This window comes from Oncorhynchus mykiss, chromosome 2, assembly GCF_013265735.2.
Source record: "Oncorhynchus mykiss isolate Arlee chromosome 2, USDA_OmykA_1.1, whole genome shotgun sequence".
NCBI classification, from domain to species: domain Eukaryota; kingdom Metazoa; phylum Chordata; class Actinopteri; order Salmoniformes; family Salmonidae; genus Oncorhynchus; species Oncorhynchus mykiss.
In genome coordinates, this window is record NC_048566.1 from 49,281,197 (window position 1) to 49,293,598 (window position 12,402).

Genomic DNA, 12,402 nt, shown 5'->3' on the forward strand with positions numbered 1-12,402 from the left:
TGCAAAACTGATAGAGACATACCCCAAGTGACTTACAGCTGTAATCGCAGCAAAAGGTGGCGCTACAAAGTATTAACTTAAGGGGGCTGAATAATTTTGCACGCCCAATTTTTCAGTTTTTGATTTGTTAAAAAAGTTTGAAATATCCAATAAATGTCGTTCCACTTCATGATTGTGTCCCACTTGTTGTTGATTCTTCACAAAAAAATAGTTTTATATCTTTATGTTATATCTTTATGTTTGAAGCCTGAAATGTGGCAAAAGGTCGCAAAGTTCAAGGGGGCCGAATACTTTCGCAAGGCACTGTATGTTTTGTCCAATATGTTACAATATTATTTTACAAATAATTTGACCAATGTGTTATTGCGCTCATTTCTGGAGGGGGAAATTGTTAGATGGTGTCAGTATAATTTATTTTTTTGAATTTTACCCCTTTTTCTCCCCAATTTCGTAGTAAGAGGTGTGTAATATCAGTCTATATAGGCCTAATACAGTATATTATAATGCAGTACAGAAATAGTCCACACAAAAAGACAACTGGAGCTTGTTTCATTTATTTACCCAAGAGAGAATAGATCTATGGGCTTTTATGATTTTCTGTTGCGTGTAATACATGGGAAAGCCTATAGTATGTATTGGATAACAGGACAATCGTTGGTCCATTTTTTTGGGCTTGGGCTCATAAAATGTATTTTAATGTAAGGCTCTCATCTGGCTCAATTGTCATACAGTATCAATCAAAGCTCGAATCTAGACATATTTAAATGTTCTGCCGTCGGGCCCTGCTCCTTTTTCCCCCCCACGCGCTATTAGGACCACAGACTGATGAGTTGCGAGTTGGGCCATGGGGCGGGGGCCTTTTGAAGAGTTGGTCCTGGGGGGGTGTTTGAACCAAATGGTTGTCCGACTCCGCATTATTTCATTTGAGCTTTAAAAGGTCTGCATGGTCAGCCTGACATCTGAAGTGGCTATACAGCATGTATGGTGATAAGGCCTCTACAGAAGTCAGGGCATTCATACGTTTTGCGCTTCTCAGAGCAGAACTATTGAGTAGAGCTGTTGTGAAGGAAGTTGTCCAGGGAGAATGTGTTTATATAGGACTAGGGCTGTAGCGGTCATGAAAATCTGTCAGACAGTTACTGTATTGCAAAAGACTGCCGGTACAGTAAACCACAAATCCACTATTTATTTTAGTCAGGTCTAAAGAAACATCATGATAAGAAGAAAATGTTTTTCAGGTGAACAGAATATGAGTTGGTCTACTGTATGTTATCTGGCTACGGTCCATGGCATAGGCTGTAGGGTTGTTCATTTAGCTGACAAGATACAGTATGCTTATACAGTTGAAGTGGGAAGTTTACATACACCTTAGCCAAAAACATTTAAACTCAGTTTTTCACAATTCCTGGCATTTAATCCTAGAAAAAAAACAGTTTTAGGTCAGTTAGGATCACCACTTTATTTTAAGAATGTGAAATGTCAGAATAATAGTAGAGAATTATTTATTTCAGCTTTTATTTCTTTCATCACATTCCCAGTGGGTCAGAAGTTTACATATACTCAATTAGTATTTGGTAGCATTGCCTTTAAATTGTTTAACTTGGGTCAAATGTTTCGGGTAGCCTTCCACAAGCTTCCCACAATAAGTTGGGTGAATTTTGGCCCATTCTTCCTGACAGAGCTGGTGTAACTGAGTCAGGTTTGTCGGCCTCCTTGCTCTCACACAATTTTTCAGTTCTACCAACACATTTTCTATAGGAGTCAGGGCTTTGTGATGGCCACTCCAATACCTTGGCATTGTTGTCCTTAAGCCATTTTGCCACTTTGGAAGTATGCTTGGGAAGTATGCTTGGGGTCTTTGGAAGTATGCTTGGGGTCATTGTCCATTTGGAAGACCCTTTTGTGACCAAGCTTTAACTTCCTGACTGATGTCTTGAGATGTTGCTTCAATATATCCACGTACTTTTCTCTCCTCATGATGCCATCTATTTCGTGAAGTGCACCAGTCCCTCCTGCAGCAAAGCACCCCCACAACATGATGCTGCCACCCCTGTGCTTCACGGTTGGGATGGTGTTCTTCGGCTTCAAATCCTCCCCCTTTCTCCTCCAAACATAATGATGGTCATTGTGGCTTCTTCCTTGCTGAGCGGTCTTTCAGGTTATGTCAATATAGGAATCGTTTTACTGTGGATATAGATACTTTTGTACCGGTTTCCTCCAGCATCTTCACAAGGTCCTTTGCTGTTGTTCTGGGATTGATTTTCACTTTTCGCACCAAAGTACGTTCATCTCTAGGAGACAGAACACGTCTCCAACCTGAGCGGTATGACAGCTGCGTGGTCTCATGGTGTTTATACCTGCGTACTATTGTTTGTACAGATGAACGTGGTACCTTCAGGTGTTTGAAAAATGCTCCCAAGGATGAACCAGACTTGTGGAGGTCTACAATTTTTTTTCTGAGGTCTTGGCTGATTTCTTTAGATTTTCCCATGATGTCAAGCAAAGAGGCACTGAGTTTGAAAGTAGGCCTTGAAATACATCCACAGGTACACCTCCAGTTGACTCAAATTATGTCAATTAGCCCATCAGAAGCTTATAAAGCCATGACATAATTTTCTGGAATTTTCCAAGATGTTTAAAGGCAGTCAACTTAGTGTATGTAAACTTCTGACTCACTGGTATTCTGATACAGTGAATTATAAGTGAAATAATCTGTCTGAAACAACTGTTGGAAAATTTACTTGTGTCATGCACAACGTAAATGTCCAAATCCGACTTGCCAGAACTATAGTTTGTTAACAAGAAATGTGTGAAGTGGTTGAAAAACGAGTTATAATGACTCCAACCTAAGTGTATGTAAACTTCCGACTTCAACTCTATCTATCTCTATATATTTTATAGTAAGACGAATATAATTGAACTGAAATAGAACATATATTTTTCCCATTATACGAGCGAATGCGCATATGAAGTGGCAAATGTTGAGCTTAAAAGTGATCCGTTTTTTGTCAACTTTAGTTGTGAATGATACAAACCTTAGAATGTCATTGAAGTCAAATCATACACTGCATTCTGAAAGTATTCAGACCCTTTGACCTTTTCCACATTTTGTTACATTACAGCCTTATTCTAAAATTGATGATATGAGTAGCTAAGGAATAAATAGAACACTTATTTCACCTAAACTGTATGCCATGGGATCTCCAACCTTGTTCCTGCAGCTACCCAGTGCTTCATTTGGGAAACCAAGTGAAATCTAGTCGGGAACACTGATAGTAATATGTTTATGCAACAAAAGATATTTCACTAAACTGTTGACAGCCTGTCTGCGTGCTCAAGAAAGGAGTAAAGGAGATGGAAACACGAGGTGGCAGGACAAAAACATTTGGGGGGGATGCATGCCAGCAAAGTCACTACACAACACAACACTAAACAATACATTAATTGCATTATAACGGTGACAGATGGTGCCCACAAACTGTTAGGGCCTACATAAACCTGTCCCAACAGCAGAGTCCCAACACCTTACCACTGCTACACTTGGCTATCAGTGGAGCCTTGTCTGGCAGAGGAACAGTTCATTCAGCCTCATTTACTGCCTTTTTTAAAAAAGATAGCTGATATGGCTGACTTGCTTAAAACAAATGTGGTTTCTACTGACAATTGAGATGTACAACTATGGCATAAAGGAATGAATGACGAGCAGATAAGAAGAAAGCTAGGACGAACGTAGTCAATAACTATTTGTTCTGGACTTTTTATTTTTTTTATTTAATCTATCTTTAACTAGGCAAGTCAGTCACTTATTTACAATAACGGCCAAACCCACCCCTAACCCGGACGAAGCTGGGCCAATTGTGCGCCGCCCTATTCGACTCTCGATCACGGCCGGTTGAAATACAGCCCGGGATTGAACCCGGGTCTGTAGTGACACCTCTAACACTGTGATGCAGTGCATTAGACAGCTGCACCACTCGGGAGGCCCTTTTGAAATGTACTGCAAAACAATTCAGAACATGGGTCGTTCTTACAGCACACCAAGTCAGAACCGTAGGATAAATAAAGGGAGAATATAAGCAGACAATCAAATCTCTTACAATATTCAATTTTTATATTTCTCTAAAACTGGCTATAGGTTACATGTGCACCACTAAGTCAGAACAGTAGGCTAAATTATGAGGTGAACATTGACTTGCTTAGTTGGATAACGATAAAAAAAAGAAAGAATAATAAAGTCTGTCATTCTCTGGATTTATGGTGCTTTCAAGAGAAGACTCTGGAAAAAAAAAACAAAGTTGAATCATGATGACGCCAGTGATCTTCAGGTCGGAGCTCTACAAAGAGGCCTAAGTTCCCGACTTGCAATTCCTAGTTGGATGGCCGTTCAAAATGTATCTTCCCCAGTCGGAGCTCGTTTTTTTCCCCCCAGAGTTCCCAGTTGTCTTGAACTCACTGAAGTCTGAGATTTCCCAGTTTCTAGTTGTTTTGAGCACGGCAGAAGTCATGCTGGATTGACAGCATGGCCAATGTTGAATGTTTATAATTTTAAGCTTTATATTTTTTTATAATTTCACACCCTCCATATGGAGCCTCCAAACATATTTTCGGAGCATAAATTGGCTTTTAGAATGATTCTGTCCCAGAGTTTTTTATGCTTTAGAATGACACTTCTGGTTTTGGTGGGAAATACAGGTTTACCTGAGATAATATGCATTTTTTTTTCTTTTTTTCTCGGGATTAACATTTATAGCCTACTCTACGTCAACGCGTACATAAAGTTAACACAGCTCTATGGAATGCAAGGAGAAGAAGAGAATCAAAGACTGACAATATCATATTGCTGAGTCTAACTTTTACTTGCTTAAAACAAATGTGGTTTCTACTGACAATTGAGATGTACAACTATGGCATAAGGGAATGAATGACGAGCAGATAAGAAGAAAGCTAGGACGAACGTAGTCAATACAAAAGGCTCTGGGAAACGAGGCCAGGATCAGAGGGAATTTTAGCGTTAGGTCTAAAAACACTCAGACGAATAGAGACCAAGGACACGTTTCACAGTGGTGTGCAAAAAGCGTCATTTCTAACCTTGAGCCTAACTAAGTATGTGCTATATTTTCTCCCAGAACTTGACATTCAAAATGTCAAGTTTTCACTACCGATTCGAGGCCGGGCCCTTAATGCCAGCGTCAATTTGTCCACTTGTTTCAGTTGCCCATCCTCTCCATTTGCTCTAAATCGGGGATGAGCTCAAACGTGTGACTTTCTGTAGCCTTGGGGCATCATCAGTGCCTAACTGTATTCCTATATGAGGAAGGAGCATGGGTGAGTGTGTGAAAGAGAGTCTTCACCCTCTTTTACATCTCTCTGGGGAGAGCAACAGACTGAGGGCAGAGATCAATGCATGATTGCAGGCTGAGGTTACTCCAATGCCATGGCTGAAGTGTGTGTATGTGTGTGAGAGAAGGGGGCGGCGGGGAATGATTTGATTTCACTATAAGAGTTATGTTTAAATGGCAGGATGGAGAGCAAGTAGTCAGTAACAACTCAAATAAGGCATGAGAGGCAGAGAGGAGCCGAGATGGGTGAAATGTAGCTCTTTCCCGTGGCACTGCCGAGACCCATACTGATGAGGATAATGGGAAAATGGCCGACCGTTCTTTTCAGTACAGACCCAAAGTTATTTCAGTAATGACTTACCAACTTTGGCTATGGCTGCCATAAAGCTACGCTAGGTCAGGGGACTCCTGGGTATACAGGCGTTTGGCTATGGCTCTGGCTGCCATAAAGCTACGCTAGGTCAGGGGACTCCTGGGAATACAGGCTTCTGTTCCAGCCCACACCTGATTCAACTAGTCAAGGACCAGACCTGATGCATAGCCAATGGGCTTACTCAGGAGAGTGCAACTTTACAAAATAATAAGCAAAGATGTATGCTACATTCTGTGATGTTCCAGTGCAATACTATTATATTAAGCAACAAAAACAGAGGGTTAATCATTGAAATATGATAATATTATGTACACATCCTGTATACAGCAGCGTATCACTTTGACCTGGCAGGCTTCCCATTCTCTGCACATATTATAATCTACGTGTCACAACACATGTATGAAATGTATCCAGACAGGTATCATTCAAATAATTCACACTCGTCTCAAGACGAGCAGTTTGCTAGCATTAAGGTTTCACGTGTTCATTCCCAGGCTGTTAGTTCACACTTGGCAGTCTTGAGGAACATGTTTTGGCTGCGGCAAATTTGGATGTCCTCTATACTATAGCTTCCCTCATATCATCATTGCTGGGGCGGGGGGGACATAAACATACCCACTTACTTTACAAAGCACTAATAATTCAATAATTGACCCACCTACTTCTAGAGAACAAAGCATCCATGGAGTTGTGAGGTGGATTCCATTTCAATGTCCAAGTCCTAACTCAGGTTGTTGCATTGAAGACTTTGCATTTTCAATGGAAATACACTCTATGCTCTTTGGATTACGGACATTGGGGAGGAATCACATTGCATCTGGAGGCGAAGTCCAAACAATCCACACAAAGCAGGAACGTTTTGCTCTCCTACCCAGACAAAAAGGAGAGCACACAGTCCCATCCGAGGGAAGTCAGGAAGCTGGCCTAGACACGAGGCCCAGGAGACAAGTCTATGTCTCTGACTGAAGGAGGCACAGCAGAGAGGAGGGCTCACATTCAACCTCCTGTCTCATACCCTCTCAGCTTGCCAGGCTGACTGCAACTCTCTGGTTATGTCAGAGCTCTTGGGTGTGTGTGTGTGTGTTTATATGAGAGTGTCTGTTCGGTGTTTATATGAGAGAGCGAATGCATATGTGTAGGATTTCTCTGTGTGTGTGTGTGTGTGTGTGTGTGTGTGTGTGTGACTGTGGTTGAGTGTCTCACGCACACGCATTCACAAAATATGAAGGGCAGCCATGGGAGAAAGGTATTCAGGGATAATACAGTAACTAAAGGGAAGTTTCCCCACTGGCACAAACAAACAGTAACATCTGTGACAAGAGAAGCAGAGGTACAGAGTGCTGCACAAACACAGCTGAGCAGAAAGCAGCCTTGGCTGCAACACACATGGCTGCTCTTTACAGTCTTCAGCAAACGGGCCCTGAGACATATGGACAAGCACTTCGTTAGCTGTAGGGTATTAAGGCGAAGAGATAAATCACCAAAACAACAAGCATGGTGGCAAACAACTGTAGGAAAAAAATGTAAACGCTGGGAATTTCTAGGGTGTGATTTTGTCCTGACCTATTGTAATGGTTGTTTATTTTCTTGAGACACTAAGATTTGTCATCAGAGGTGAGTACACTGCTCATTTCCTGAAGGCATAGAGTGCAGGAATATTCTAGTACCGTTATACTATTCTAAAATATACTGTATCTTGGTTGTCTGCCCACACTTGTACTCCATGTAACACTTCACTATATAGCTAATGTAAGGCTAGAGGGAGAGGCGCAGACACACATACACATATTACAGCACAGAGGAAGAGTGAACGGAGGCAACTTACAGTGTAATGAATCACACAGCAGCCATGGACTCCCAGCGGCTCCCAGCAAACGGTGGTCGGACCAACACTATCACTGCTGGAGTCTGTGAGGGAGCGAGGAAGAGGGACAAGGAATCAAATGGAGAAAGAGAAAGGGAGAAACAGAGGGGAAGAGGCAGAGAAAGAAGAAAAATAGATATTGCGAGAGATGGGGAGGGAGAGGTAGAGAGAGATAGGAGGGAGAGAGGACAAAGAGAGAGTGGGAAAGATCTATTGTTATTTGCTTGCTTGAGATGATAACCATGTCACTCATTCAGACACACAGGGTGAGTGAACACAGATCAGAATACAGATTACATTATACACCTCCTACATGTACGCACACACCAGTGTCAATGGTCTCGCCAGAGATGTTCGATCTGGTTCAATACCGGGCTCTGGCTGGGCCACACAAGGACATTCAGAGACTTGTCCCGAAGCCACTCCTGTGTTGTCTTGGCAGTGTGCTTAGGGTCGTTGTCCTGTTGGAAGGTGAACCTTCGCCCCAGTCTGAGGTCCTGAGTGCTCTGGAGCAGGTTTTCATCAAGGCTTTCTCTGTAAGCCGGGGCTCCCGAGTGGCACAACGGTCTAAGGCACTGCATCGCACTACGGACCCTAGTTTGATCCCGGGCTGTATCACAACCGGCCGTGATCGGGAGTCCCATAGGGCGGCACACAATTGGCCCAGCGCCGTCTGGGTTAAGGGATGGTTTGGCCAGGGGGGCTTTACTTGGCTCATCATGCTCTTGCGACTCCTTGTGGCGGTCCGGGCGCCTGCAGGCTGACCTCGGTAGTCAGGTGAAAGGGGTTTCCTCCGACACATTGATGCGGCTGGCTTCCAGGTTAAGCGGGAGGGTGTTAAGAAGCAATTTTGGCAGGTCCTGTTTTGGAGGGCGCATGACTCGAGCTTCGCCTCCAGAGCCATTTGGGGAGTTACAGCGATGAGACAAGATCGAAATAGTCTTTCCCTAAATCCTGACTAGTCTCGCAGCCGTTGAAAGACATCACTAGAGGATAATGCTGCCACCACCACGTTTGACCATAGGGATGGTGCCAAGTTTCCTCTAGACGTGACGCTTGGCATTCAGGCGAAATAGTTCAATCTTGGTTTCTCATGGTCTGAGAGTCCTTTAGATGCCTTTTGACAAACTCCAAGCAGGCTGTCATGTGCCTTTTACTGAGGAGTGGTTTCCTTCTGGCCACTCTACCATGAAGGCCTGATTGGTGGAGTGCTGCAGAGATGGTTGTCCTTCTTGAAGGTTCTCCCATCTCCACAGAGGAACTCCAAAGCTCTGTCAGACTGACCATTGGGTTCTTGGTCACCTCCCTAACTAAGGCCCTTCTCCCCCGATTGCTCAGTTTGTACGGGCAGCCAGCTCTAGGAAGAGTCTTGGTGGTTCCAAACTTCTTCCATTTAAGAATGATGGAGGCCACTGTGTTCTTGGGGACATTCAATGCTGCAGAAATGTTTTGGTACCCTTCCCCAGATCTGTGCCTCGACACAATCCTGTCTCGGAGCTCTACGGAAAATTCCTTCAACCTCATGGCTTGGTTTTTGCTCTGACATGCACTGTCAACTGTGGGACCTTATATAGACAGGCAGGTGCCTTTCCAAATCATGTCCAATAAATTGAATTTACTCCAATCAAGTTGTAGAAACATCAAGGATTTTCAATGGAAACAGGATGCAGCGAAGCTCAATTTCGAGTCTCATTACAAAGGGTGTGAATACTTTTGTAAATAAGGTATCTGTTTTCGCATTGTCATTGAGGTATTGTGTGCAGAATGATGAGGATTTTTTTTTTTAGATGTAATCCATTTTAGAATAAGGCTGTAACGTAACAAAATGTGGAAAAAGTCAAGGGGTCTGAATACTTTCACATATATATATATATATATATATATATATATATATACACACATACACACACAGTGCCTTGCGAAAGTCGGCCCCCTTGAACTTTGCGACCTTTTGCCACATTTCAGGCTTCAAACAAAGATATAAAACTGTATTTTTTTGTGAAGAATCAACAACAAGTGGGACACAATCATGAAGTGGAACGACATTTATTGGATATTTCAAACTTTTTTAACAAATCAAAAACTGAAAAATTGGGCGTGCAAAATTATTCAGCCCCTTTACTTTCAGTGCAGCAAACTCTCTCCAGAAGTTCAGTAAGGATCTCTGAATGATCCAATGTTGACCTAAATGACTAATGATGATAAATACAATCCACCTGTGTGTAATCAAGTCTCCGTATAAATGCACCTGCACTGTGATAGTCTCAGAGGTCCGTTAAAAGCGCAGAGAGCATCATGAAGAACAAGGAACACACCAGGCAGGTCCGAGATACTGTTGTGAAGAAGTTTAAAGCCGGATTTGGATACAAAAAGATTTCCCAAGCTTTAAACATCCCAAGGAGCACTGTGCAAGCGATAATATTGAAATGGAAGGAGTATCAGACCACTGCAAATCTACCAAGACCTGGCCGTCCCTCTAAACTTTCAGCTCATACAAGGAGAAGACTGATCAGAGATGCAGCCAAGAGGCCCATGATCACTCTGGATGAACTGCAGAGATCTACAGCTGAGGTGGGAGACTCTGTCCATAGGACAAAAATCAGTCGTATATTGCACAAATCTGGCCTTTATGGAAGAGTGGCAAGAAGAAAGCCATTTCTTAAAGATATCCATAAAAAGTGTTGTTTAAAGTTTGCCACAAGCCACCTGGGAGACACACCAAACATGTGGAAGAAGGTGCTCTGGTCAGATGAAACCAAAATTGAACTTTTTGGCAACAATGCAAGATGTTATGTTTGGCGTAAAAGTAACACAGCTCATCACCCTGAACACAACATCCCCACTGTCAAACATGGTGGTGGCAGCATCATGGTTTGGGCCTGCTTTTCTTCAGCAGGAACAGGGAAGATGGTTAAAATTGATGGGAAGATGGATGGAGCCAAATACAGGACCATTCTGGAAGAAAACCTGATGGAGTCTGCAAAAGACGTGAGACTGGGACGGAGATTTGTCTTCCAACAAGACAATGATCCAAAACATAAAGCGAAATCTACAATGGAATGGTTCAAAAATAAACATATCCAGGTGTTAGAATGGCCAATTCAAAGTCCAGACCTGAATCCAATTGAGAATCTGTGGAAAGAACTGAAAACTGCTGTTCACAAATGCTCTCCATCCAACCTCACTGAGCTCGAGCTGTTTTGCAAGGAAGAATGGGAAAAAATTTCAGTCTCTCGATGTGCAAAACTGATAGAGACATACCCCAAGCAACTTACAGCTGTAATTGCAGCAAAAGGTGGCGCTACAAAGTATTAACTTAAGGGGGCTGAATAATTTTGCACTCCCAATTTTTCAGTTTTTGATTTGTTAAAAAAGTTTGAAATATACAATAAATGTCGTTCCACTTCATGATTGTGTCCCACTTGTTGATTCTTCACAAAAAAATACAGTTTTATATCTTTATGTTTGAAGCCTGAAATGTGGCAAAAGGTCGCAAAGTTCAAGGGAGCCGAATACTTTCGCAAGGCACTGTATATATATAGCTTTGGATACGTGGGTGTAATGCACTATAAAAGGAAAGAGAAAAGTCCTTTTCAGCGGAGAGTTCTTTCTTTCTCATAAAAGTAGTAGAGTGGGAAGGTTAGGAGCCGTAGGCAGAGCAGCATTAGCATAACATCACCAGTTTGGAATTGTGTGTGTGTGTGTGTGTGTGTGTGTGTGTGTCCTTGCAGGCGTGTGGATGTGTTTAACTATTCTTGTGGGGACCAGAAGTCCCAACAAACAAACATTTCATGAACTGGGGACATTTTGTTAGTCCTCACGAGGTCAAATGCTATTTCTAAGGGGTTTAGGATTAAGGTTAGAATTAGTGTTAGAATTACATTAAGGGTTAGTTTTAGGGTTAGGTTTTTGGGTTAAGATTAAGGTTAGGGTAAGAGTACGGGTTATTTCAGTTTGGGATTGGGGGAAAATAGGATTTTGAATGGGACTGAAATGTGTGTCCCCACAAAGAATGTGTGTGTATGTGCATTATGCATGCGCCTGCTTGTGTGTGTGTGACAATATTTATTGGTTGTGGGCCGACTGCAGAGAGCCCTTTCCAAAGTGTTAGCAGGCTGATTTATGTGGACAGACAGCTAGGGGACCCCCGTTGGCCATGAACCAACAGGTGAGGCCTGCTGGGATTTCAGAGACTGGCCACAAAAAGGCAGCGTACTGAAAAGAGGGAGGCTGAGAGACCGTTTTAGAAGCTACGATAGAAGGGTTTTGATGTTTAGCAACAAAACTGATGCGTGCGCAAGTATGGCGCAAAACTTTGGCTTAGATTGTTGACAACATGTCAACTATATTTAGTCTCCAAAGTTTATTGAAAACACTAAGAAATTTGCACAATGTGCACTTCTTGTCTCTCAAAATACATTGCTACAGTTGTTGGTTAGCTAGCTAGTGAATTTTAGCCATATTAGCAAAACTAGACATAGTATAAAGAACAAGTTACATCGTCCACCTACGATTCCCCACATGGCTGGTTCTTGTCATTGTTGCTAGCCATCTGGCCATCCAGAATCACAACACCACACAGCCTTCTGCCCCATTGAAGCGTGTGCATCGTTTTCGCAACGTTGTCAGCTAATCCGTCTTTAAGGCCTATAAACAATGGTAAAACTTATATCAATATTTCAGGTAAAGAGCAAGACTCACTAACTGTGGATTTAGGTTGAAGCGCCCCGTTAACGTTCCAATTGCTGCTGTAAAGCCAAACACGTTACAAGGAAAAATAACCTGTGGGAATTCTTAAGCCTTGGGCCAAAGAGATTTGTCCATAT

General features: G+C 42.5%; 1 protein-coding gene across 4 annotated transcripts in view; it reads right to left on the minus strand.

Annotated features, from left to right (window-relative positions):
* peak1 (pseudopodium-enriched atypical kinase 1) overlaps window positions 1–12,402 on the minus strand; it is a 260,615-nt gene that overhangs the window by 114,528 nt on the left and 133,685 nt on the right. For all 4 annotated transcript variants that reach the window (XM_036949921.1, XM_036949915.1, XM_021564336.2 and 1 more), the window contains one exon: window positions 7,538–7,620. The gene's annotated coding sequence lies outside the window, so the exon portion shown is untranslated. The remainder of the gene's footprint in view (window positions 1–7,537; window positions 7,621–12,402) is intronic.